Here is a 25,762-nt window from a genome sequence, read left to right on the forward strand (position 1 = left end):
GACATTCAGCGCAGATGGTCAGTGGAGCAGTTGACATGATCCTGAATTGACTTGTTTTTGAGCAGTTTCAGGTGGAGAACTTCTGTGAATTGTTGTGGTTTGTTAGCCTTGTTCCTCTAGGGGTAGGAACAACATGTTTAGGGAGTTTGGATCCCTTAGATTATGGACATTTCATGCTCAATGCTCTAAGGCACAAAAATGTCTATAACAATCCTAGTCCATTTTCTTCTTGGGGAAATATTGGTGCTCCGTATATGGCCACATTGTCCCTTCTAGGAATCACAATTGGTCTACTGGTATGGCTATTCTCAACCTCTTTCATTCAAAATATCGTAATTCCTCAACAATTGAATCGACAACCAGTTGATACTGAGGTTGACCCTTTGCCTTCTTCTTTGTTTGTTTCTCCCTCCCCTTCTTCCTCTTCGCTTGGTGAAAATAGTGATGCTAGTAACCAGTAGCTGAAAAGAAGAGGAAAGGAAGGAGAAAAAGAAGAAGAAGTTAGTTAAGCAAGGGGGAAACCATGAATCATCGAGTGAAAATCTGCACATTAAATCTCCCAAATTGCCTTGCATAATTTGTAGAGGAGAGCATTTTCATCGAGACTGTCCAAGTATTCCTCGGATCTTGAGAGAATGTTCCCCCTGTTCGCACCAACCAGTGTCATCAACCTCTGGTGATCATGTTGACAACACACCATCAACTAGTAATAGAACGGTCAACATTCCATGTAGATTATGTGAAGGGGACCATACCCTCCCCTGTTGTCCTTTACTGGATGAAACCAAGAGAATCTTGCATAACCGTCCTATTTCACCATAGCAACTTCCACCTGGATACAGGAAGCTCTCCCCAAGTCCTTTACTAGTTGAAAATCTATCTGACATAACTCAATCGTCGATCGAAACACTTATCATTGAAAGTAAATCTTCTGAGTCCATACTGGACCAGAGTCAACAGGTCGAGATGGTACTTGACCCAGTTTTACCTTCAGAAGGTAAACCTTTAGATGATACCATTCCCAAGGAGAGTGAGAACGATACTGTTCAAATTCTTTTTGTTACTTCATAGTCCAATGAACTTGGGGCCAATCCGCCGGTTCCTTCACAATAGGAGGAAAATCTCCTAGTTCCTGCTACTCAAGGGGTCAATTCATCCATTTATTCGGTACCCCCTCTAAGCAGTCTAGTCACTTCCTTCGATTGGAATCGACTAGCGAGATCCTGCCTTCCCTCTAATGTACCATTCCGGATCATAGTACAAGTTTACAAAATGATCATGTCTGGCACTATCATAGATGAAGGGGCCTCAGTGAGTATCCTTCCCTCAACTACTTGGAAAGCACTTGGTTCACCATCGCTTATGCCTGTTACACAGAATTTGTCAGGCTTTAACAAAGGAACCAGTTGACTGTTAGGGATCCTTCCTAAGTTACCAATTACTTTGAGAAGGAAAACCATTCACTTGAACGTGATGGTAGTCCAAGGACCGTTAGATTACAATCTACTCCTTGGACGTGACTATGTTTACAACATGGAAGCTATTGTTTCAACACTCTTTCGAGTGATGTGTTTCCTGCATGAAGGAAAAATGATCACTGTTGACTAGCTTTCATTTCCTAGATCAAACACAGCTCCAAGTCAAACATCATCCCTAAATGGTCCTTTTGCATCAAGAGTGTCTCTTCAACCTTCATTCCATCCACCTAATTACCGCAAGTATTCTAGTGAATGTAACAAAGCTTAGGGGGCATGCACCCTGCTCTGCTTTGGCGGACAAACCCAGCTGAAAAGATACGTTTTCCTGTAGGTTATGTGATTGGAAGTGTTATCTCGCACCATTCACCTTTGTCTATTTGATGGAAAAAGCCAAGGAAGTGTTTTGTCAGCTCCGCTGACAAAAAAGAAATCCTGCTTAACCACAGTGATTTCCATATGGTTAGTGGAGACTCTCCTTTTCTGGATACCTGGGGGCATGCAAACCTTTTTATGCAAGCTAAAAATGACAAATTTCATTTTTTAGCTTTTTAGCTTTTTAGTTTTTTAGTCTTTTTAGATTGTTAACTTCTTAGGTTAGGTGATTGGTCTAGCACACCATTCACCTTTGTCTGCTCCGCGGACGAAGAAAAGGAAGTGTTTTGCCTAAATGCTGATGAAACTATCCTACCTAACCTCAGTAGTTGTTTAGCTTTTTAGTTTTTCTAGCTTTTTAGTTTTGTCATTTCTAATTTACATAAAAATAAATAATGAGCATTGTTATCGCATGGTTCAAGCTCGTTAAAAAATAAACCTACCACACGAAGCATATGTTCCCCCATGGTTCAAGCTCATTAAAAAATGAACCCACCTTTAGTAAATAACCTTTGTGATTGCCATTATATCAGCCTTTTGAGCATTGATTGTGTACCTCCCATCACCTCAATTCTTTTGGCCGGTCATACGCTTCCACTTGGTTGTTTACCCTTTTTGAGGAACACTTGTGATGAGTGGTATTGTTAGCCAACCTTTTCCCAGAAATCACCATTTTTGAGAAGTTCCAAGATTACCCGGAACCAGTTGCTACCCTAAACACCACTCGTCCTCAAAAATGAGTCTCCTTTAAACTCTTTTCAGACTCGTTAAAAATGAAAAGATTGTCGAGCAATTGGCCTTCTCCAGCTCGTTAAAGTGATTGGAAGTGCCATCCCTCATGTATGTTTTAAATATTTTTCAGACTCGAGGGATTATCTCATGAAAAATTTCGAGCGCTTGTCTTTTTTGGCTCATTAAAGTGATCAGAAAAGTCATCCCTTTCATATTATTTTATCCTTTTTTCGGACCTAAGGGATTATGCTACGAGAAAGAACTACTGGAGTTTCCTTTTCATCTCTTTTCAAACTCTCTAAACATGAAAAGGACCGAGTTATCCTTGTCATTAAACTCGTTAAAACAATAGCGACAAACTTGTCCACCCTGACAAGAACGAGTTTCACTATCGCTAGGCTCACTAAAACATAGCAATAGGTTTGCTCGAAGGGAAAATTATAAAACAAGCATATGTTATCCTCCTCAATCTTGACAAAAATAAAGAGGTACTGGTCAGCAATGGCTGGGAAAAAGGGAAGAAAACTTGAAGAATTTTCTTGGTAGCAGGTCGCTCTTGAACATGACACTTTCACTCCATCATCATGATTGAGTCAGATTGGGTTATTCCGTTCACTGGTCATATCAAAATTGGTCCTCCACACCATCCATTTTTGGGGTTAACTCTACCAATCCATCTTAGTGTCACCAATATGTTCAAGAGAAGTGATTCAGATAATTCACCATCTAGCTAATGCCTCATCCACTGCAATACCTTCACCCTCCATTTTTCATGACTACCATTCCTAAACCTTGTATCGTAAGATCATTTTTCACCTCCAGAAAATCATTTGCTTTCTTCCGTGTCATTGATGTGGGATACATTAAGGCCCTCCTATGACAGGTCACTTCTTGTTGACATCAACTCATTATCCAAGACGTTGACTTAGAAACAACCCTTTCAGTACTTTGAAGCTTGCATGCCTCAATGGCAAGTTTCTCACTTCCAACGACAGGTTGACATCAATGGCCTTCAACCGAAAGATTTTGCATGGTGTTCGACATCGGATAATATATTCACACCACGTGAATTGTACTGTAGTACCTTGAAGGTCATTATTATTATCGGTGATTCCTCTCGTGTCTGTTAACAACTTACATTATTGGTTGGTAATCAGGCGATGTCTTTCCATGTTTGGCTTCAGGACATATTTTCACATGGATAGACTTGTACATAAAGCAAAGATTGAACAAGTTTGAAGACCCCGGATCTATTTTCATCCATCTTAGCTGCGATATATTCAAGAATATAAAGACATCAAATGTACACAGAAGCTGCACAGACGATCATCCAAGCTAGGGATGATGACTCTACATATAAAGAATCACCAGTCTGCAACCGTAGACAATTATCTATTCTATGTACATAAAAATGAATTTGTGAAGTTGAGCATGGGAATGCTCGCCTCAGATATATCATGAAAATAATATTATGATGATGTATTGTATTGTATCTTATACAGGTCGCCTTCCAGTTCAAATACCTTGGATCCTCATGATAAAGCATTTCACCCGACATCAAAAGATTTATGACTTCATGCTTTAGGGGGAAACTATTATAGATTTATTTGGGCACTTCAACCCCAATCTTATATGTCGATAAACTAGGGCTCTTTAACCCCTAAAAGTGTTGTTTCATACCCTAAAGGATCATGGTCAGTTGATGACATCATTCCCCAAAACTTCAACCTAAAACACCACTCAGAACTCGCCAAAACTGTATGATACTGACTACTCCACTATCAAGGTGCAATACATACTAAATCCTACACTAGCCAGGTGCGATACATACTAAAGAGGCCTTCAGTGGGGTGTGATGAGGGAGAATGGACAAATGTTCGAGACAGATTGCTAAGTGGATGCTCATGGAATCTTCTAGAAACTTCTCCTATGACACTTGCCTCTCTGAATTCGCCCAAGGATGAGTAAGAGATCCAAGAAATCTTCAAGTGGAACAAAGAAAAACAAGTGGAATGACACTAATAAAACACCCGAAGATGACTCACACCCTTGCAGACATCTATAAATGGATCCCTCATCTAAGAGATCTAGAGGCTAGAATTTTGTAATTTGCAAGGAAGTGCTGATATTTTATGGTTGAGAAAGAGCATTTTATTGTTGGTGTGATCTTGCTTTTCATGAGGTGAAGAGGGCTTTGATGCTGGGAGGATGATGCTGGATTATACAGCTGGGTCGTAATTCTCCCTTCTATTTTCATAAAGTTATTTGACTTTTCCTCCATACATTGTGTATTTGTGAATGTTGTTATTTGTGAATGCCATTGTATGTTCATTGTATTTCTAACTCTGCAATGATTATGATATAATAGATTGAGATGCTTTGATAGTTCTTTGTTACTGTGTTTCTGTTGAGCCTCAGACCTGCACTCCTTTTCACAACCTCTCAGCCTCCTTTTCCATTCATTTTCTTCCATTATCACTCATTTCTTTCATCAATTTGCTTAAATCATTGTATTATAGGACTTTTACATGGTTTATTAATTATGCTAATGACTGTGTTGTTGGATTAGAATTTTGGTTCAAAACCTGCAGTTTCCGTAGCTGATCCCAGTTTCCGCAGCTGTTTTGTTAAACAGCATGATCCAGGTGTCCTCCGGTCAGAAGGGCCACATGGGCAAGTGCGTGGCACCAAGGACATGGTGTGTGTCCTTCTAGCTCAGCCATAACAGTCGTAAACACCCATGGTCAACGAGGGGGCAACTTCGGTCAAACAAAGGTTATTGGCGGTGGCACGGCTCTGCATGTTCGGTTTAGAGCACGTGAAGCACAACTGGCCTCTTCCTCAGCCACGCAGATGATGGGGAACACGAATCCAACCAGAGATTTAATGCCCACCTCGACCATTACCTAAATCCGTGGACTGTGCTAGATTACGTGTTCTTCACACAGCTGTTAGAATAGCGTAGTTTGTGATTAAGTTAGTTTGGTTTTTCTGCTATAAATAAAGCGTATCTGAACGCTGATTAGTTAGCTGCTGATATGTAATTTTGAACCCCACTGTACTTTCCATTTTGCTACGTAATATATGAGAAGATTGTTCTTCATTTGAGCGTGTAATTGATCTTTGAGCTGGCTGGAGTAGGCAGAGGGCCCCTATTTACTTAAGGCCTGTACAGTGCTTTTCATTTTATGCATTTCTTCTTATCAGTTTATGTATAATAGTTGTACATAATGCTTCTGTTTGCTATGCTTTGATCATGTACAATAGCTGTATATAACTTTGAATTCTGTCCATTTATATTTCTGCACTTTTCCATGACTGATCAGTATGTTTTTGTAGATTTCTTAGGTTCCCGGGACAGTTTCTTCTTACTCTTTTTTGCAGCTAGTGGCACTTGTGGCTGTCTTATCTAAACTGCTGACCTTTGTTTTTTATTTCCATTAGCATCACTGCTTTAGTTGCACTTTATTTTCTGCTCATAGATTATCAAGTTGTTTATCTTTTAATGGCTCTTTTATCATAATCAACTAAATTTTCAAGGAGCCAGAACATCACTTAAGTGCAGCTTGGTTATTTTGTTTAAGACTCACATTGCTAACTCACTCATAACTCTTTCTTATATGATCAATCCAGCTGAAGGCAGAAAGGTTAAGGGAGAATTAAGTAGTGTGATTTGTCACTTAGATTGTACATTGCTTGAGATTTCATTGAAGAATTAAAGTAGTTGTTCTTGTTTTTAAGTTAATGTAGATGTCATTTTCAATCTCATTTTTATCAGCAGTATAGCTACTGGGCCAATGCCATTGGTCTTTTATTTGATGCTTTCGTTTTTCCTTTAAGAGTTAATTTCATTTCAGTTGTTGTTCAAAGCTTCCGTGTAGATTACTTTAAAGCTTTAAGAAATCATCTAGAACTCATCACAATCACACACACTTCACTCACTTTATTTCATTTTCATTACATCACTGTAAGGAGAAATATACTTGAAAACAAACTTAAAAAGTGAAAAACGACAAAAGCTTAAGAAATAGTTGCCTAAGTACATACAGTACCCATCACTTCATCAGCTTACGAGCCCCGGGTTGACATTTAAAAGTTGCAATTTAGACATCACTAAATTGACCAAACATTTTGGCGCCGTTGCCGGGGAAGTGAAATTAGGTAGCCAATTCTTAAAAAGAAAAAAAAACAAGAAAATTTCAAGGAAGGAAATTGATAACCTCTCAAAGTATGCTCTCCTCTTGCACCTAGAGTGACCTGGAGGATCAGAAAAGAGAAAGTTATTGGTTTAATAGTTTCTTAAGTATGCTCTCTTCTTGCACCTAGAGTGACCTGGAAGATCAGAAAGAGAATTATTATCCTGACTTGAAGAAAAATAAAAAATGACATGCATAGAGCTAGAGATTCTAGGGGAAGGTTTTTAGCTAGAGCCAAGAGTTCGATTTTTACAAGTCCATCTACTTCAAGGAATAGACAAGAGACACCTCCCTCATCTCCAACTGACACTCCTAGCCCTAGGGTTCCCAGAATTCAAGAAGCAGGAGTCGACTCTCCCATACCTTCCATCGAGTCTGAATTAGAGAGAGATCCTTTCCTTCTTTCTCCAGAGAGACAAATTATAATTGAAGAAGTAGAATCACCTGAAGAAGAAGGAGGAAATCCTTCTCATACACCCTTAGTAGAAGAACCAGAAGACTCTGAAGTCTCTGGGGAAACTACCATGGTAGAGGAAGGAGCACCTGGATTTGGTAGAGGTAGAGGTAGAGGAGGAGGAGGAAACAATGGAGGAGGTAGAGGTAACATTGGAGGAAATAGGGATGGGGATAACTCATTCGGGTTCCCTATAGTCGATGAGGATTCCCGAGCTACCATGAAGAACATCTCACCATCTGTCCTCCCGAACTTTCATGGGTTAAGGAATGAGGACCCTGAAACATTTCTATTTGAGTTTGAAGTCATATGTCGAACTTATGATTATCTGGATGACTCTCAAAAACTCAAACTGTTTCCTTCAACATTGAAAGGACAAGCTTTGAAATGGTTCATGGGATTACTCACTCAATCCATTAGGTCTTGGAATGATATGAAACAAACATTTTTGGATAGGTACCTGGACTATTGTATGCCCACCAATCATAAGGATGAGGTATTCAAAATGGTACAAAAGGAAGATGAAAACTTGGAGGAATTGATTGAAAGATTTCAATATAATCTGAAAAGAGCAAAAATGAGTAACTTGGATGAGGAGACCTTGAAAGCCCTTTTACTAAAAGCCATTAGAGATGAATGGATAGATCTTTTGAATATGATGGGGAAGGGAGATATATCTCAGCTTCCACTTTCTGATATAGCAGAATTATGTGTCCATCTCTCAAGGGGGAAATCCAAAACTCAAAAAGGGCCTAGAGATCCTTCTCTCCTCAGAGCAAACAAATCTGCAACTGGATCAGTAAGTAGGGCTGAGATCGGCAATATGCTTGATGAATTCAAAACTGACATCTTAGGGAGTCTTAGCGAACAATTAGACACCCTTAAGATTCACAATAAACAGAAAGCAGAAGCTGAGGCCTTGGCCATCTTTTGCCCAAAGTGTAGAAAGAAACATGCTCTAAGGGAATGCCCCTTGGATGCAAAAGTTGTAGAAACATGTGTAATCTGTTCAGAGAACCATGAGACCAAGGATTGTTCTTCAATCCCTGGGCTCAAAGCTATTTTTCAAGAAGATCCAAGTACACTTGAATCTCTCTGTTTTGTTGCAAGGAGACCTTGGCAAGGGCAACAAAATCAAGGGTTTAACAACTCTATGAATTTTCAACCCCCACCAAATTGGAATCCTTGGCAACAACCTTGGCCCCAACCTCAAAATTCTTTTCAATCATGGGTACAAGGTATGCAAAATCCTTATGGGAGATTTTCTCAGTTCTACCAATATCCTCCATCTTTTCAAAATCAACAAGCTCCGCAACTTCCAAATCAAAGTCCACAACTATCATTGCCATTTCCTCAACAACAACAACCTTCTCAACAAAATCAAAGTTCTCAACTCTTGCTTCCATTCCAACAGAAGTCAAATCAACTTCCTTCTCAGCCATTGCCAAACCCCAATAATAAAAACCCTCAAAATGCTTACATGATGGAAGGTCAACCATTCCCTACCTATATGATTGTTCCTCTTAATGAAGTACAACTCAGATCAAGTAGAATTCTAGAGAAACCTTCTATAAATACTCAACAACCAAACATTTCTGAGGAAGAGTCTCTTGAAGCCAATAAGGGTTCTGAAGCTACTCTTCAAAACCCAAACACTCAAAAAGAAAAAGAAAAAGAATCAACCCCCACAACTCCCATAGTTGAGCAACCTACATCTCTATCCACACCTCCTTTTCCTGAAAGATTACAAATTGATAGAGGAGTGGAAAAACAAATTTGGTTGCCTGACTATAATTTTCTAGATGAATTGAAAAATGTCTGTATCAAGATTCCCTTGTTACAAGCCATTAAGGAAATTCCTATTCTAGCAAAAACAATAAAGGAGTTGAGCCTTAAAAGACCAGGAAGGAAACCAAGAGATACCAGAAGGATCCACCTGGTAGGGAAAATTGCAGACATCATGATGGGAAAGATTACTATGCAGAAATATGTAGATCCCGGTAGTCCAATTGTCAAAACACATATCAATGGGGTAGAAATACCAAATACTTTGATTGATTTAGGGGCTGCTATCAACATTATGAGTAGACAGACTATGGAACAGCTAAAACTTCCTAATCTTCTTTTTACACCCACCTTGTTACAACTTGCAGATCGATCAATTATTAAACCAGATGGTGTATTAGAAGACATTCCTGTCTCCTTAGATTCTTGGGAATATCCAGTGGATTTCATGATTTTAACTCCCAAGAGTAATCTAGGAGGACATCCTCTTATTTTAGGAAGACCTTGGCTAGCCACATCTGATGCTTTCATAAGTTGTAGGTCTGGGGATATGTATATTTCTGATGGTAATTCGACAAAGAAGTTCAATCTGTATCCTCCAGCAAAAGCAATTACAGAAATAGGAGATAATGAGTGGGTTGATGATGAAGATACTATACAACCTGTCTTTACCATTTCTGAGATTAGTGAAGATAGTCAAATTCTAAACACATTAGAAAACTTTGAACCATCTTCAGAATATGACTACACACAATTTCAGTTGGATTCTGACATTGAGTATCTATCATCTAGACAGATGTCTCTTTTCTCTATGGAAGAGTTTGGTAGTTCTGCCATTGAGATTTTTCCAGGAAAAACACTAAATATCAACAAAAACTTGGAAAAATCACAACAGGAAGAGCTAACCAAAGTCTTGCAAAAGCATTCTACTGCATTTGCATGGGAGTATACCGATATGAAAGGTATTGATCTTAAGACTTGCATTCATCACATCTATATTGAGGAAAATAGCAGACCAATCAGACAACCTCAAAGAAGGATGAATCCAAATCTTAGGGAGATAGTGAAAGAAGAGCTCCAAAAGTTACTCAATCTAAACTTCATTTACCCCATTTCAGATAGCCGGTGGGTTTCTCCTTTGGTTATAGTACCTAAAAAGAATGGTAAATGGAGGGTTTGCATTGATTACAGGGAATTGAACAAAGCAACTTTGAAGGATCACTTTCCTTTGCCCTTTATTGATCAAGTATTAGATACTTTAGCAGGCAAAAAGTATTTCTCATTTTTTGATGGTTTTAGTGGTTACAATCAAATTCAGGTAGCACCTGAAGATCAGGACAAAACCACATTTACTTGTCCATGGGGAACTTTTGCTTACCGAGTACTTCCTTTTGGATTATGTAATGCACCCGCAACATTTCAAAGGGCAGTATTAGGAATCTTTTCCGATCTAATTCATGATTGTGTAGAGGTCTACATGGATGATTTTACAGTTTATGGTAACTCATTTGAAGAAGCATTAGAAAATTTGGAAAAAGTCCTTATTAGATGTAAAGAAACAAATCTTTCATTAAGTCATGAAAAATGTTTTATGATGTTTACTGAAGGGATTGTTTTAGGACATCATATTTCAGGAGATGGAATTAAAGTTGATAGATCAAAAGTTGAAGTCATCTCCAAGTTACCTATTCCAAATTGTCAGAAAGATGTTAGAAGTTTTCTTGGGTTTACTGGATATTATAGAAGATTTATTGAAAACTTCACCAAGATAGCATCTCCGCTCTTCAAATTACTTACAAAAGACTGTGAATTCAAATGGGATCCTGAATGTCAATCTGCATTTGAAACTTTAAAGACTAGAATATCTGAAGCACCCATTTTGAGAGGGCCAAATTGGAAACTCCCTTTCCACATTTCTACTGATGCTTCAGATACAACTCTAGGAGCTGTCTTGGGACAAAAGGATTTGGTCGCTTATGCCATTTACTACACCAGTAAAAATTTGACTCCCACTGAGTTAAATTATACTGTGACTAAAAAAGAGTTCTTAGTCGTTGTTCATGCAATCAACAAGTTTAGACATTATATAACCGGCTATGAAAATTTTGTCCATACTGATCATTCTGCAATTAGATATCTTATGAACAAACATGTTACTAATGGCAGAGTTACAAGATGGCTTTTACTTTTACAAGAATTCAATATTACTGTGTTAGATAGACCAGGGAAACAAAACACAGTAGCTGATTTCTTGTCTAGAATCCAAAACATTAACGAAGATTCTCCTGTAGAGGATAAGTTTCCAGATGAATACTTGTTTGCAGTAACTACTAAAACTCCTTGGTATGCAGATATTGCTAACTATTTAGTTACAGGGAAGCTACCTCCACACTTATTTCCTAATGAGAAAAGGAAAATCATTCAGGAGAGTTCACATTATTCATGGATTTCTAATGAATTGTTCAAAACAGGGCCAGATTGTGTGATCAGAAGATGTGTTCGGGAAGATGAAATACCTGACATCCTTAAAGCATGTCATGATGAACCGTGCGGCGGACACTTTGCTGACAAGAGGATGGCCTATAAAATCCTTTCTTTAGGATATTATTGGCCTTCTCTCTTCAAAGATGCAAAACAATATGTCAAAAGGTGTGACAGTTGCCAAAGAATTGGGAGACCAACTCTTTCAAATGAAATGCCATTACAGCCACAGGTATGCATCGAACCCTTTGAAAAATGGGCTTTAGATTTCATTGGACCTATTAACCCACCATCTAAGCAAAAGAAGTATATATTGGTTTGTATTGATTATGTTACTAAATGGGTAGAAGCAAAGGCATTTCCTTTTGCCACTGAAAATTCAGTTGTTCAATTTCTTTTTGAGGATATTTTTACTCGTTTTGGTGTCCCAAGAGAAATTGTGACAGATCAGCGAAGTCAATTTACATCTAACTTGATGGAGAAGCTGATGGAAGAATACAAAATCAAGCACAAAACATCTACTCCATACCATCCGCAAGCAAATGGTCAAGTGGAATCTACAAACAAAGTTCTTGAAAGCATCATCACCAAAACTGTTCATCTCCACAGAAGAGATTGGGTAGAAAGGCTTCCTGAAGCCTTATGGGCCTATAGAACTACATGGAGGAACACAACAGGACATTCTCCCTATAAACTTGTTTATGGAAAAGAAGTCCTGCTCCCCATTGAGTTCCAAGTCAAGACCTTCAAGATGGCAGTTCAATTGGGGATGAGCCTATCAGAAGCCCAAAAGCACAGAATGGAGCAGCTGAATGAGCTAGATGAGATAAGACAGGATGCAATTTTAAGGACTGATCTAGTTCAACACCAAAGAACTAAGTGGCATGATCGACACATCAAAGAGAGAAAGTTTCAAAAGGGAGATTGGGCACTATTGTTTGATTCCAAGTTTAAGGACTTCAAAGGAAAATTTCAAACTCATTGGCTTGGACCATATGAGATTGATGAAGTCTTTAACAATGGAGCAGTTCGAGTAAAGACCATTGATGAGTTTCAGACTCCTCTCATTGTGAATGGCCACCGATTGAAAGTCTATCACAAGCCACTCTCAAAGGAGGAATTTGTTAAAATATTCCAAGAAGATTCTGCAATGAGGCTGGTGGAGAAGAATTCTTCTCCTCCATCAGCCTAGTCTTTATTTCTTTCAGTTGAAAAAAAAAAAGAAAAAAAAAGAAAAAAAAAAAAAAAAAAGAATCTCTTGTATAAGCCTGAAAACCAATCTTGGATTGGCGGTCTTATGCAGAAAATATAAGGTGAAAATCAGGGTCACCTGACACTTTATATTTTCCAAATAAAAAAAAAATCTCTCTCTCTCTCTTTCCATTTCATTCGCCATTTCATTTCACTTCATTTCCATTCCATTTCATTCTTTTCATCTCAATTCATTTTCATCTTCACTTCCACTTCCATTTCTATTTCCACTTCATTTCATTCATCTCACTCCATTTCATAATAAAAGTCCCTCTCAGGACTATTTCATTTAGTAAGTCTTCTCTAACTACTTTTTGTATAGACAGAAGGGTGTTGTTTCAGTTTCTGCAGCTCGCACCAGTTTCCGCAGCTCGCACTAGTTTCCGCAGCTCACACCAGATTCCGCAGCCAGCACACTCTGTCTCCACAGCAGCAGTACTCTGTTTTCGAAAAAATCACAGTCAGAAGGCAACAAGGATGGAAGGCACCTGCAGGATCAAAAGGCAATCATGGATCAACAACCTTAATCAACAGATGGTAAACCCATAAAGGTATGATCAAAATTTTTCTCCAAACAACCATTTATGTCATGTTGTGCATAATTATTAATCGTGGATAGAGCCACTAAATGCAATGATTAAGCAAAGATCATCCCATTTCTCCGCCATGATCATCCTTCATCCACCTCAGATCCTCATAACGGTCTCATAATCACCACTTAGTTTAAACTCAAATCGAGACTGCGCTTTCATTAATTAGCCGTACGAGGAAGAAGAGACCTATTGTACTACGTCTCTTCTCCACCACGATCTCCGCAACCAAAAAAACTGAAACGTGTATGAAAGCTATTCGACTCCAAGGGATTTGGCCGTTATTTCATTCCCTTATCAGTCCATTTCACACGCATTTGAACTCATTCTCGTGCTTGTCTTCCACTCCTTCACCTTCACACCATTTCCACTGTCGTTTTGCTATAAACCCCGCAGCTCTGTTTTAAACTCCACGTCTCTGTTTTAAACCCTGCAGCTCTGTTTCAAGCTCCACAGTTCCGTTTCCAACCTGTATTACCTCACATTACAGTGCGGCTATTCCACCTACAGCCGTAATCTATCTGTCTTTCCCGTGAGCATCCTCCTTGAGTATCCATATACAGTCAAAGCTTCAACCGAAGTTGAGATGGGGAAATTGCTTCGAGCTGACCCTGAAGGTTCAAAGTATCTAGAAGGATACCCACAGACAAAGGAAGTGTTAAGAAAGGCAAAATGGTTGAAGTTCATTCAGAAATTCAAAGGATATGATAAGGAGGTAACGAAAACGTTTGCTCATTCATTCGATGGAAATACTGTGGAAATAGGAGATCTGAAATTCACAGTCACAGAAAACTCCATAGAAACAACAACTAATTTACCTATGGTGGGAGACCGATGGTTCAAGAACAGAGGGGTTGAAGATCAGGAATGGAAAAATATGCTAAAGAATCCAGGTATGGACACCTCAATATTCACCAAAGGGATTCCTGTACATGTTATTAAAAAAGAATGGACTGCATTGTTGTTATTAGTTCAAAAGTTTATAACATGTGAAGGCTGCTTTGGCACCATGTATATCTACCATGCTAGAATTATGATGAACTTCATGGAGGGCCATGCCATCAATTTACCCTATTTTCTGTTAAGAAGCCTAACAAAAATGAGTTTTACTGTCCAAAAGAATATAGGCAATATTGAACCTCATTTGTATCATCATGGGTTCATTAGAATTCTTATAGAGGACCAATTGAAAAACAACAATGATACATGGGAAAAGTTTTTAGTCAGGAATCATTTTCAAGAGGTAATTGAAGCTTCCGCTAGCAGCTCTCCTAGAGTCCCAAAAAGAAGTAGAAGAATGAAAAAGGATGTTGTAGCCCAGGATCCTCCCATTATAGAAACTCAGGAGACTACTCAAGAAGAAGAAGTGGAGAGAGATAAAACTAAGAGACAGAAAAAGGATAAAGGGAAAGCAGTTGTCCAAGAATCATATTCATCCCCTGAACCTTCAATAGAAGAGGACTATCAAACCTTGGCTGATAGACTAGTAGAACTCCAAGCTACTGCCCTCTCCAAGAAGAAACAAAAAGAAAAACAAAGCAGTCAGCAAAAGAGTACTAGTGTACAGGTGAGAAGAAGCAGTAGACTTATAGAAAAGAAGAGTGTGACTAAAGAAAAGCAGTCACATTTCATTGATTTGGGCACACCTAAGAAGACTCCAATCCAGCTAGATATTGAGCCAAGTCCTCCACGAGAGGAAAGTCCCTTCCAGCAAGAAAGAGAAAGCAGTCCTCAAGAATTCGAATTTAGGCCAAGACAAACACCTGACATTGACCCTGACCAGCAGGAGGCATATAATTATTTGGAGACCTTGGAGCAATCTGTTGCCGGTCCAAGCACTATATTACCTCTTGAGGAACAAGTCCACTCTCTAAAACAAGAGGTATTTGAGCTAGAAGTCCTGAACCGGCATATTAAACAAGAGAATGAAGCATTGAAAGAACAAAGCAAGGTGGACAAGATTGTCCATGACAACACCATGCTTCACCTTGGGCTCTGGCAGAAGAAGAACAGGAAATTGAGGAGAAAATGCAAGAAACTGAGCAGGGCCTTGATCAATTTGAAATTCAAGTGTTTAGTCAGAAAACCAAGGACAATTTTAGCAACAAGGAGAAAGAGGAGAAGGCTGGATGTTTTGGCAGAAGCATCTGAGCACATGGACTGAAAAACACTGACAAAGTTTTGGTTGCATGAGGACATGCAACATCCTCACAGTGGGGGTATGTTGAGCCTCAGACCTGCACTCCTTTTCACAACCTCTCAGCCTCCTTTTCCATTCATTTTCTTCCTTTATCACTCATTTCCTTCATCAATTTGCTTAAATCATTGTATTATAGGACTTTTACATGGTTTATTAATTATGCTAATGATTGTGTTGTTGGATTAGAATTTTTGTTCAAAACCTGCAGTTTCCGCAGCTGATCCCAGTTTCCGCAGCTGTTTTGTTAAACGGCATGATCCAGGTGTCCTCCGGTCAGAAGGGCCACATGGGCAAGTGCGTGGCACCAAGGACATGGTGTGTGTCCTTCCAGCTCAGCCATAACAGTCGTAAACACCCATGGTCAACGAGGGGGCAACTTCGGTCAAACAAAGGTTATTGGCGGTGGCACGGCTCTGCGTGTTCGGTTTAGAGCACGTGAAGCACAGCTGGCCTCTTCCTCAGCCACGCAGATGATGGGGAACACGAATCCAACCAGAGATTTAATGCCCACCTCGACCATTACCTAAATCCGTGGACTGTGCTAGATTACGTGTTCTTCACACAACTGTTAGAATAGTGTAGTTTGTGATTAAGTTAGTTTGGTTTTTCTGCTATAAATAAAGCGTATCTGAACGCTGATTAGTTAGCTGCTGATATGTAATTTGTAACCCCACTGTACTTTCCATTTTGCTACGTAATATATGAGAATACTGTTCTTCATTTGAGCGTGTAATTGATCTTTGAGCTGGCTGGAGTAGGCAAAGGGCCCCTGTTTACTTAAGGCCTGTACAGTGCTTTTCATTTTATGCATTTCTTCTTATCAGTTTATGTATAATAGTTGTACAGAATGCTTTTGTTTGCTATGCTTTGATCATGTACAATAGCTGTATATAACTTTGAATTCTGTCCATTTATATTTCTGCACTTTTCCATGATTGATTAGTATGTTTTTGCAGATTTCTTAGGTGCCCGGGACAGTTTCTTCTTACTCTTTTTTGCAACTAGTGGCACTTGTGGCTGTCTTATCTAAACTACTGACCTTTGTTTTTGATTTCCATTAGCATCACTGCTTTAGTTGCACTTTATTTTCTGCTCATAGCTTATCAAGTTGTTTAACTTTTAATGGCTCTTTTATCATAATCAACTAACTTTTCAAGGAGCCAGAACATCACTTAAGTGCAGCTTGGTTATTTTGTTTAAGACTCACATTGCTAACTCACTCATAACTCTTTCTTATATGATCAATCCAGCTGAAGGCAGAAAGGTTAAGGGAGAATTAAGTAGTGTGATTTGTCACTTAGATTGTACATTGCTTGAGATTTCATTGAAGAATTAAAGTAGTTGTTCTTGTTTTTAAGTTAATGTAGATGTCATTTTCAATCTCATTTTTATCAGCAGTATAGGTACTGGGCCAATGCCATTGGTCTTTTATTTGATGCTTTCATTTTTCCTTTAAGAGTTAATTTCATTTCAGTTGTTGTTCAGAGCTTCCGTGTAGATTACTTTTAAGCTTTAAGAAATCATCTAGAACTCATCACAATCACACACACTTCACTCACTTTATTTCATTTTCAACTGTAAGGAGAAATAGACTTGAAAACAAACTTAAAAAGTTAAAAATGACAAAAGCTTAAGAAATAGTTGCCTAAGTACATACAGTACCCATCACTTCATCAGCTTACGAGCCCCGGGTTAACATTTAAAAGTTGCAATTTAGACATCACTAAATTGACCAAACAGTTTCTACAGGTACTCTCCAAGTGGGACAAGTATGGAGAGGAGTTGCAAGCTCTGTTAAGGGGGAGAGAGATCAAGCAAGGATTTAAGCGGTAGACCCAGGTTGGTTCCTTTTCCTCTCTCTTATCTATCATACATAGAGGAAATCCCAAATTGCTTTGATTGTTTGTTTCTAGGATAGCTGCCAATCCTAGAGGGCTAGCAGATCGAAAAGGCACTAGTTTTCCCAGAAACAACTGCACCTAAAGCCATGGTTGCGCGGGGTGCCACTGTTGATACTTCTGGTGGATTTGGTTTCGACTTCATCGATTCGACTCATTCTTCAACTTTCGTGGCAATCTCCTTAGTTGGCGGCTCCGTGGCTCCTATTGTGACCGTCCTATTACAATTTAATGTGGTTACTTCATGCAGTCAGTTCTACCATCGTTCAACCTCTTTATCTGAGTCCAACCTGCAAGAGCTATCCCAGTCCCATGATAGTCGACCGTTCACTATTGGATTCACCCTATCTTGATCTCGCGCTATGATCTGTGTTATCACAAAATCAAGCACTGAAAGGCTGCTAATCAGCAAGACTCTGTGTAACTATTTCAAACCAGACTTTTGACTAAGGCTTAGCCTCCTTAGCCTGAGAGGGCTCTCTCAAAGGGTTATTGATTTTAAATATTGATGAGATGGCTAACTCTTGTAAAGTAAATTTAACATATAAATTGGCTGGACAGACCTTACAAAGATTTCCATTGGGCTCATGGAGTTAATCATCATTTCAGCAAACTATAAAACTACTCATTCATAGAAGTCAGGGCATGTAATGTTTAAACACTCAAAATAGGTCTCATAGAAACCTCAACTTACAAATACACACAGGAAATCAGAGCAGCAAAGTGAATTCTGAGTGATTGTGTATCTATACAGCTGTAAAACATAAAGGATAAAACAAAACCACATATATCTTGAGCATTTGAAACACTGTATGAATCCTGAGAAGAAAAGCAGTCATTTGTATTACTGAAAATAAGTTTTTACACAAGCCAAAATAAACTCTGTTTTCTCAAATATCCAACCCTCATTACATAGATGATTCCTCTATATATAGAAACATACTTCTAACTACTTAGAGCTTCCTCCTCCAGCATGAGGGGAGCTCGATGACTGCTACTAATTACCCCTATCTACTACTTAACTAACTCATTAAATACATTAAGTGCTGAACTGGAATTACAAAGAGTCCTAATCAAACTACATCTCTAATTCTATCTTCCTCGTATCATGATTCCTCCTTGTAGCTTTGACACCTGGCTTCCTTTCCGTTTGGCTGAGATGGCTGAAATGAGCAATTAATGCTTCATGCTGGTTTTGGATACTGAAGGCTTTAATCTGCTCCGTGTTGGCTGAGAATATCCCTAAATTTTTGGTTCTGGTCCCCCATCACTTCGAATATGCAGCAGCATGAACTTTAAGTCTTTAATGAGCCAAGAATATAGGGCATCACCATGCTTCTGATATGATGGAAGCTTCTTTGATGAACAGGTGTGCCAACCAAAACTTCTCGTATGCAGCTCCCTCAAAACCCTAATCACCGAGAATAAAGTGGCTTCATAACCAAAAATCTTAAACTTAGGTTAAAAGATTTCACCTTTTGTTAAAGGTACACCTGGCATATGTTGAATGGCTGTAGCAGCTTCCTTTGATCCCTTTCATGTCACTGAGGTGTTCCCTTTGCAAATTTTTGATTCTTCTTTCAAACTGTTTGCCTGCGTTTTAAAAACAACACCTACAGCAATTTCGCAATTTCGTAGCGCGCTACGAAACTGTAAATGAGCATGGTTAATAGCCTCAACTTTTTAATGCAAGTAACAATAATGAGCCGGACATCTTCATCTTGGTGCCTTAGAATCTCTGGCTTTACCAACACACTTATGGATGGAATCACTGCATCCTGCAATATAATACATAACCTGTTGATCTTTGAGCAGACTTTCGTCTTTGTGCAGTGATATAACCTTGTGACTTGCAGTGAATGTGGCAAAGTTCTAGCAATGCAGTAGCATTCCCAAAAATAAAATCGCAATTGCCTTCAATGTAACAGTCTCTTAGGTAGTGCTTCCCATAATGTAGATATGCAATGTTCTGCTGCGTGGAAAGCAATACGCTGCCCAAAGAGTATGAATGGTTTCCATTTGACTGTGTACAGGCGTTGCACTTTCCCTTCGGAAATACCTTCCTCTTCGGGATGTTTAGGACTCACACCCAGCATTTAAATAAATATCATCTGCCTATGCCATGTTACTTCTCGTACTGTACCTGCAAGTTGTGATGAAACATTGAACAATCTTGAGACAAAAGATAACAAGGCTGCCAATAATGCTTTGGGGCATTCTTCATGTGGTAAATGCCCACATCCAGAGATTGGTACTAATCTAGAATTAGGAAGTTTGAGATTATTTAAGTGGAACAAAAATATCTTCTGCACCAGAAACTATCAGCACAGGCAAGTTCTGCAATCTGACGACCCTCTCACTAAAAAAAATCACTGTGCCCTTTCCCACAGGAATGCTTGGCAGGCATATTGCGCAGGACATCATCCTCTTCCATCCTCATCTTGAACATAAGAGTTTCCCACCAATAGTTTTATCAAGCACTAACATAGAGTTCCCTGAAGCTCAAACATCTACCAACATTCTATTTCTCATACAACTAAGACCACAATCTTGAACGACCACGATCGCTATTGTAGCTTCGCTTGGAATGATGTTTCTTGTCATTTTTATTGCTTCCCTCCACCATACCTTTGAGATAAATCACATCTTCTATCCTTCTCATAACATTCATTACAAATCTGGAAATCCCGCAAGCATATCTTGCAGACCCAGTATTTGGAATTCACCAAGGCATGGAAACAGTGAGAACAACGAGGATGCAAATTAATCGACATATGATGTCGTTTAATCCCCTCGATGAGCATCTTAAGCTGCTTCATTACAAGATTATCCTTCTGAGAAACAGTCAAACACGTTCCTCTTCTGCAATTCCAGTTCTCTTCTTCCATCTTCATTTTAAATTCCTCCATCTTATCTGGAAGGAAATTTCCCTTACAGTATGGCAAACGAGCAGCTGTGGTGTTGCTCTTTCCCCAAAACTGGTTATAGATGTTTGTCAACTTCAGAACGATTCTCTCATTAATGGCCTTCATTCAATAAGATATACCTGTTGAGAGCTGGATCCGTCGATATCACCGTCGGGCATCCTCAATTTAAAGTGCCATGTGTTCATTACCCTGCTCTGATGCATGCCATGTGTGCACGTTGCTGTCGTTCAATCATCACTGCAGAAACTTGACTTTCCTACGCATATATCATATTCCCCAAATCAAGAATCCATGCAGCCTTACTCTGTTCAACATCAAAATCTAGTATATGAACGTTCTGCTCATCCTTGAAGGCTTCACAAATCTCACCATTGTTTGAAGTAGGCACTAAACTCAGACCCTCGCTAGCAAGTGGCACTCGTCCTTGTACAGTGGTTACAACAGACCAGACAAGTGTAGACATATTCAAAACCATGGTCTCTGAGACACCACTTTTGTTATCACCTCCACCTACGATATACCAATTTTCCCCAATTGAGACACCTGCATGCCCAGCTCGAGGGGTGGGCAAAGTGCCTTGGATTTTTTGGCCGTGACCATTCCATACTCTGCAAGTCAAGGACATGAAGACAATTGAAACATGTGGAATGAGAACCGCCACCAAAAATCAAAAGATACCGATTTGCGTGTACTGTAGCAGTGTGATCAGACCGTGGTGTTGGAGGCGTACCCACAACTTCTACAACATCCCAAGTCATCATTTCCAAGTCGAGAATATTCAGATCATTCAGAAGACTCCTCCTTGAATCTTCACCGCCAAACATAATTAAACTGGACCCTACGAGAGTGACAGATTGACCACCGCGTGCAATCAGAGGTTTTCCATATGACTTTAGTACACACCATGTACAGGATTCTGTGTCAAAGGATCGAACTGTTACAACGTCAGAAGGATCCTTTGTATGTCCAGCAACAGCTAGAATCTTGTTGCCCCATTGAATCAGGCAATGGCCAGCACAAGGAGATAAAAGTTCTTGAGAAGAGTCAGATGCCATCTTTGTATTCAGTTTGGACCATGTCAAAGATTTCAAATCGAACACCTGCATATCATTTAGGTAGCGTCCATTGTGATTTCCACCAAAGACATACATTTTCTCTTGCACTACTGCTGCTGCATGCTCATAGCGGGCTTTCGGTTGCCGACCAGTTACTGACAGTGAAACCCACTGGTCATAAACAGCAACTGATCCCAGGCCTTCCAATATAACATCCTTATCTTGTGTCTCTACAAAACTTCCGTTGTCAATGGCAGTATCTTTAGGAACAGAAACAGAATTGTCGTGATGGGAAGCTGATTCCTTGGATGGTTTTTCCACTTCTACCATTTGCTAGGGTACTAAGAACCTTATAAGCTGACAACTGTTGATGCAAACCAAATGGATTTTGATAAACATGACAGCTGGGTAAGGTCTGCTATGGATTAGGACAAATCCCCGATTTCGCAGCGTAGCTAGTGCAAAATATGAATTATGCGCTACGAAATCACTTAAAACATGCTGCGCTGCGAAACTGATAGACAGGATTTATATGCCTTTGACAAACAATTGAACTGATGTGAAAAATTTAAAATTTTTTCTTGAGTGATAACAATCTGGTATATACAATCCAGTTCCCCATCACTTTCTTCATCGCACACAAGTTCAATATAGCATGCCCCTTTAGCTGGATCCAATGGAATCACTACGCAGAGAGTTTTCTTCTCGAAGATAAGTTTTCGTTTCTTGACGTTGATGATTCCATTCATATCCGTTGCCCAATCTATTCCTAACAACACCGAGTATGGGTTACTGTCATCCATAATTTCAATTACCTCAAAATTGGTTTGTGTGATAGTGCCATCCGTAATTGGATTGGAGACCATTGTAGTGTAGGCTTGCCCATGCGTTCCCAAGTCTGTTTTTGTAGGACATTTGCGTCGGAGCCCAAATCTAAAACAACCTGGTCCATCTCATAGTCTCTAGTTTGGACAGTCAATCGTATTCCTAGCTGGTGAGCAAAGCATGTTTTCCCAATTTTCGAATCATGCGCAATGCGTCTACCCTTGCACATCTAGTTATTAGCTCTTGTAGCCCTTTCACAACTTTAGCATCCCTGAGTAGCTTCATACATGTTTCTAAGAAGGTAGTTATCATATAGGTATCCTGTTCCGATCCCAGTTGCTCCTTACTACTGGAAGTAGATGCTTCTATAAAATTCTTCTTAGCTTCCATAAAGGTTTCCCTTCCTCGTGCCAAATCAAATACCATTGTTTTATGGGAGCCTTACAGACCCACATATCCTCTTCTGGCTGCTTCCCCTTATCTTCCACTATAGCTACACCACTTCTGAGCATCATATTTACGTTAGGGTATTTCGTGCATGGTTCAACCTTCATAATTTGAATGTTTTGGGTGGGGTTAGCTGGGAGCACCCCCTTTTCCCGCATTTGAGCAATCAACATGGGACAATCGACTACGTCGTGATTAAACTGGTAGTAGGACGGACAACAGGCTTTAGTCAGGTTCGTGCAGTCCCACGCGTAATGCCCCAGTCCTCCACAATTATAGCAGATTAATTGTCCTCATCCCCGCCTAGGTCCCATTCCTTCGTGGGCCCGTCTGCGCCCTTGGAATCCCCCTCACGCGAGTGGTACGGATGGATCTTGCCTGCAAGTCTCCATTTACATCTTATATGTAGGTGGTCGACCCATTAACATTTCGTAACTGTGGTAATTTCTTTCATCTTAACCCACCGTCCTACAAAAGTTAAAAAATAACTGTTTTGGGCAGGGGTTGTCTTAGGTTCTACAATAGATGACAATTGTCTATGGCGTGCTTTCCTCCCACTTGATAGATTGCACACCAGAGGTTGGCCACCGTTCTTGGCCCCGCTTGTACCTCTGGTCGCAATAGTATTGGTTCCCCCGATGTCCTATAGTCTGCGAAGATCAGACAATGGTCCTTATCGTGGCCTTGGCCTTTACATCTGATACACCACACCTCTTCCCGTATTTCCGGTTGAGGCACCTGCCCATGTTTCTAGATTCGCATTTCAAGACATATGTTTTGAATTTTTTGTACTCCCAGCCATCGATCCCATATGGGGGTTTCATGCAACATCATTGATGTCTACAATGCTTCAGCCTAGGTTGAGATCTTTTGTTGCGATAAAGCCATTCTCAGATATGGTGTTAATGATGCGACAAACGAAATGCAGTGCTGTGAATCCAAAAGTGTCATATTTGCCTTGCGGATGGTACTCTTTAACCTCTAATCCAGATCCCATGGAGTTTCACTAGGCAATATTGCTATTTCTTTGAACCCAATAATCGACTATGCTTCCGACTTTGGTCAACAAAATTTCTTATTTAGCGCCTCCTGGATTGTTGTTATTCCTTCATTCGAATGATCACTTGAGTATTTCATGTACCAGGTCAATGTGCAGTTTGCAACGTGCTAACTAAGGTAGCCTTCTTGATGTTAGCATCTGTGATGCCTTGAGCATCCCATATAGATCTTATCACAAACTAGAACTAGCTTGGATCTTCATTTCCTACACCTTTGAATATCGACAACTATACTGCGCTCGCCCTCCTAACTTTTGGTGGTGGGGAAGGTGGGGTTGGTGGCGGTGTGTATGGGCTTGATGTAGGTGACGTGGATGGTGGGGTGGAAGGAGGTGGTATCATCGGCAAGCACTTCTTAATCAACCGGACCACACTTTCTAGTGAGAATCTCGTGAGCTCCTCATCGCTCTCCCGCGAGACAGAAATCAGAGGATTGTTATCTACCCCTCCCATTCCTCGATAGCCTCTTCCACTCCACGTTACTCTCGACATTAATATACGTGCATAATCTATTTTTTACACAACAACATCTTAATCCAAGTATTCAATGATTTGATATACTAACCCCGCGATCCTTGGAGAAACCGCCTTTCCGCTTCACTATAACTCATAGTTGTATTTATCGCGAACTCAGTGATAAATCCTCCTACTATCTGATCCAACTAGTGATCTACCACATGTGCGAGTTTTTCATCGGTGGCTTCTAGCATGTGCACCAGTTCTGGGGTTCACACAATAAGCTGTTCTAATATGCACCTTCCCATGTTATCAGGTAACCTCGCGATCCACTCGTACAATTCTATAGGAAATGTTGTGAAGAAGATCTCATGGATATCTATGAATATATAGTAGTCCAACCAACCTTCCTCTGACATCTGCCGGTTTCTGTTTTCCTAAAATACGAACTCATGAAGTTTCAGATCCCACCACTCTTCAAGCTCTTTCTTTGTTGGATTCTAGTGTTCCCACATTAGACACTGCTTAGGCAGATCCCAGTCCTGACAACGGAACCATTTGTTGGCTTATATGGGCCTGACCCAGGTTTGGAAGAATTATTTAGCCAAGCACATCTAGCAGCTAGCAACCCTTTCGGCAAAAGCCCTCAGAGCATGGGTTGAGGTCTCACCTGAGGTAGCAGGGGAGGGTGTTGGAACCAGGTTTCCGCACCCTTGGGATGGCTAGATGTGGTTTGGAGATTTAGTGCATTGTTCTATAGCTTCGCGCTACTCTATATTCACATAGATCCAAAATAACTCTTGCCTTCTATTAGCGCGATGTTTACAGATCTAATCTATTGGATGAAATATTGTAAATCAAATCTACTTAGTAGGGTCTTTAAGCAAACATTTAACAGATTTAACTAGTTCACGTACTTAGATTAAACCCAGATTCACATGTATTCAAAATGTAAGCATATGCACATAGAATAAATAGTTATATCAACCATACAACAAGCCAGATTCGCGATAACTCAGATTTAACACAAAATCACAGAAGAAACTTATCTTTATTCCTTTTCTTCATCGATACATCCAGATCTGCCCTACGCACTCAACTGCAGGGGTCCGCACACACAGCTGCAGACTCTATTAGGCCTCTGTGCACATAGCTGAAGAGCCTTTATCCGCTACACAAACCCTCGACGCGGACTTACAGATGCTTTCAGACTATTCTCCTCCAAAAACCCATTACAATTTAGATCCAAAATCACACCAAAACATAGCTACCTCTACCCATAGAGCCTTGCTCTATTTATACATTTCTCTGGCCCACGATCCATGGGCAGGCCTACTCTACTTACATTTATTTACACTAATTTTGGGTGGCCTACCCTTTCACTCAACTTATTACACCTCGCACTCCACACATTTCATGGAGTCTTTACCCTATCTTTTCCCAAAATTTTTGGCTTTGTGCCCCATGACCAATACATGGGGCTTCTGCTACCCAACAATAAGGGGGTGCACTAATAACAATAAGGGGTTACACTAATAGTGTAGGTACCTAACAATC

General features: G+C 39.8%; 1 pseudogene; it reads right to left on the minus strand.

Moving 5' to 3' along the window:
* Window positions 1-20,620: 20,620 nt before the first annotated feature.
* LOC149230893 (acyl-CoA-binding domain-containing protein 6 pseudogene) lies at window positions 20,621-21,753 on the minus strand (annotated as a pseudogene).
* Window positions 21,754-25,762: the final 4,009 nt, after the last annotated feature.

The sequence above is a fragment of the Pinus tabuliformis genome, chromosome J (assembly GCF_031772625.1).
Source record: "Pinus tabuliformis cultivar Carrire ecotype Pingquan chromosome J, CPIR1, whole genome shotgun sequence".
Lineage (NCBI taxonomy): Eukaryota > Viridiplantae > Streptophyta > Pinopsida > Pinales > Pinaceae > Pinus > Pinus tabuliformis.